The sequence below is a fragment of the Podarcis vaucheri genome, assembly GCF_965113315.1.
Source record: "Podarcis vaucheri genome assembly, chromosome: 2".
Lineage (NCBI taxonomy): Eukaryota > Metazoa > Chordata > Lepidosauria > Squamata > Lacertidae > Podarcis > Podarcis vaucheri.
The window spans coordinates 88,405,420-88,408,917 of NC_138760.1; the positions used below are offsets into that span (position 1 = coordinate 88,405,420).

Here is a 3,498-nt window from a genome sequence, read left to right on the forward strand (position 1 = left end):
CAGGCCTCACGACACGCAGGAAGACTACGGCTCCCAGGCCGCCTCTCGCCGCCGCAGCCTTGGCGGGTCTGGTTTTCGGCTCGCGAGGCACGATGGGAAACGTAGTCCTCAAGAGGCTCAGCTACTTGCCCCTCTAGAAAGAGAGTTTGTGTGTGTGTGTGAGAGAGAGAGGCGCAGGGAGTGCTGGGAAGTGTAGTAGTCTCCCCCCTCCTTTTTCTTCTTCTATCGGCTTCCCGTCTGCTGTTTCTGCAGCAGGGAGTGCTGGGAGTCATTGTCACCTCGTGCTGAGCTTGAGGCCTAGCCCCTTCGTGTGGATGGTTAGAGAGCAAAGGTAGTTGTGGAGCCACCGGCAGCCATAGACCTCATTCCCACAAAGCAGCAAATGCAGTGGTGGCAAACCTAGTCCTGGGCTATATCACTTCAGAGTTTGGGGGTGGAAATTGTGTATATTAAAAGCTAAATGTTAGGCGCTTCTGCTTCTCCCTGACATGCTCTATTTCTAGGTGCAGGGAGGAGTCTTATGAGACTGTACTTGTGGCTGGAAGTGGTACAGCAGATTTACCACTGCACCAGCCGCTTGTGAGACTTGTCCAGATTATACTAGAAGGAACTGGTAATGTCACATTGAATCAAATCCTGGATCCTCAAATCTCTGCTTCCCTCAAAAGTAATTCTTGCTCATCTGGAAGGATTAATGACACAGACACATCCTTTTTTTCTCCTTATATATTTCTGTAGTTAATCATGTTATTTCTCATGAAGAAGACCATAATGATTTTAGATTGCCTGCATTTGAGAGAGTGGCGCCTGTTCACCTTTTAACTCAGGATCCTGTTTAATTATTTCCTTGCAATTTTGAAGGAGACATATTCCTACATAATGAAAACAACTCCAGGTAGATGGTCCCCAGATTTATTTGTCTATAAATGATGCTTGTAATGAAAGCAAAGTGGGAAGGGCAACAAGACTTCTCAGATGTTAATAAATGTTTGCTATGAAATATTGCCCATCAGTAGTTGTGCTGGATTACAGGTTATTTGGAATTTAATATCTGATACGAGTATATTAATAAATTCTCAACTCCATCTACAAAAAGATAAATAGCATCTGCTCAATCCTAATCTGGTTTGTAAGAGAATCACTAGAATGAAGTACTGTACATGATGAGGTCTTGTCACTTGTGTTGCAAGACAGAGGTGTCCTTAAATTGTTTGCTTTGGATCACTGTTTTGGTATAGGGTATGATATTACAGCAAGGGAAAAGGTTGGCTGGGATGCCTCAGCAAAAATAGATTCATGGTAGTTCTGTTTGATTATTATTCTTGCAGCTGGCAGTTGACAGGTGGAGGCAGAGTTCAAGGCAAGAATGCTGCTACCACAGCACAGAAACACACTTATCATTCCTCTCCAGGTATTGCTCTTCAGTGTCTGGTATGTCCACATAAAAGCTCCCTTCAACTTTTTATAACGCTTTTCTTAATAACTTAATTTTGATACAGTTTAAGTTTCATAAAGACTTTAGAAAGGACCAACTGTTTATTATTGTAAAATAAGTATTGTTTATGTCACCCTTTACCAACCTTGTACTAGAGCTATTTGTCACTGATGTGCCCAGAACTCTGCTGATCAAGTCACATGCTTTTTCAGGGCACCCAGACCAAGCGTTTTCCACACTGTCTACATCTTTTCCTTTTTTTGTACAAAAGGTTGGAACCTTCTTAATGAGGTACAGGCCTTCTTGAAAATGAGCTGAACAGAATTCCAACTGTCTCACCATGGCCATTGTTCTCAATTAAAAGAGCTTCTTTTGCTATATTTTCGTTTTCACTCATGTGATCATTTACTAAAGGTTCTTCAGCTAAAGCTAGTTCACAGTCAAAAAATATGTGCATTATGAAGATTTTCCTCATTTTTTTTTTCACTGCACAGCACATTTATTGGTTCCAAGGATCCCTGTAGGTCATTTCAAGAATTTTTTTCCTTTTTAGTAATAGGCACTTAATTAAAATAATCATAATGGATTGTTATCGTGGCATCTTGCTTTTGTGAAAACAGGACTCCCCTCTGTATGGCCCCAAAATCTGCTCCAGAGGGTTAGGGGACTCACTGGGTGCATTGAAGGGCACAAGGCAGAGGAGAAAGAGGAATTCCATTGTGCCCATTAGGACGGCATTGGATCTATCCTAAAAATAGTAAAATGTGTCAACTATTAGTACCTGGACTTCAAAGGTTAATAAAGCTCAAATAAAATGCAATATGTGTTGGTCTAGATGCACCCTTAAATTAGCAATAATGGCCTTCTTGCCCTTGCTGATAAATTTAGCCCTGCTGTCTCATAATTTGGCACTATTATCTCTTGGTCTAAGGGCTCATGTTTCACTGTAACGATTCAATTGGTGTTCTACTGATGGAAGGCATCTTTCTGCCATGGACTGGCTAGATGCAGAGGAGTGGCGGGAGGCACCAACTGGAGAGCCCTCAAGGAAACCCTCAGGGAAGAAGACTCGGAGCCAGTGGATTGGTGGTGGGATGACAGTGAATGGTCAGAGAAGAGGGAGCAGACTAAGAGAGGTGTCAGAAGCTGAAGAGGTAACAGGGTTTAGTGAGCAGGAAGAGGCTGTGGCAGAGAGCCAAGGAGTGGGGCCAGGAGACAAGTGAGACAGGCTGCTGAAGAATCCAGGGAGTCTCCCCTTCCTGCTGTGACCAGCTCACCTCTCCCCTGCTCTCCTAGAACTTGCAGTGAAATGAAGAGGGCAGAGCCATGAGACACAAGGTGTTGGAGCTGTCGGCTGCTGGGGAACGAACCTGGGAAGGAGCATTAGAAAGCTTTGGGAAGGTGGGGATCTTCAGTCCTTGCAACTGCTTCATTGGGTCTAGACCTACAGGGAAGGGTTGCTGTGACCACTAGGACTGAGTTACTTTGTTTCTTTGAATAAAGAGTTAACTTCACCACCATCAGGTGCTTTATTATTTTATTGCTGACCTATGCCAGCTCCTGACACTGTCACGAGTGGAAACGGAAGGGAGAACATAACAGTAGCCTTCTGGATCAGTCCAATGTCCCAGGTAGTCCTGTCTTCACAGCAGCCAACAATATGCTTGTAGGAAACCTGCAAACAGTACTTGTGCACAGGAGCGCTCCCGCATCCCTTGCCCCGTGATTTCCAGCAACTGGTATTCAGAAGTATTACAGTCTCCATCTGCCAATGGAGCACCACCAAGTGGATACCGTCTGTCTCTGGTATGGTCCACAAAGAAGGCAAGAAGGGACAGGCAAAGCTGGGGAAGCAGCACAAGACTCGAGGCAGTTGCTGCTGATAAGTAGCATGCACTTTGACCCAATGCTAGCTTCCCCAAGTCTAGTGTCAAAAGTCCCACACGGTTCTGCATAGGATTTCAGCTGCAGAATTATAAGCAAGAACGAAGTTCTTCATAGTAAGAATTCCACTGGATACATGTTTTTATTTCATGTGGTTTACTGAATAAACACGGACAAAG

General features: G+C 44.2%; 1 long non-coding RNA gene across 2 annotated transcripts; it reads left to right on the top strand.

Annotated features, from left to right (window-relative positions):
- Nucleotides 1–182: 182 nt before the first annotated feature.
- LOC309525374 lies at nt 183–1,817 on the top strand. 2 transcript variants are annotated; one of them, XR_014216194.1, is made up of 5 exons: nt 183–331; nt 504–613; nt 739–895; nt 1,329–1,431; nt 1,707–1,817. It is a non-coding gene; the product is annotated as an uncharacterized lncRNA (long non-coding RNA). The 2 variants fall into 2 exon arrangements; XR_014216195.1 differs by lacking the exons at nt 504–613; nt 739–895.
- Nucleotides 1,818–3,498: the final 1,681 nt, after the last annotated feature.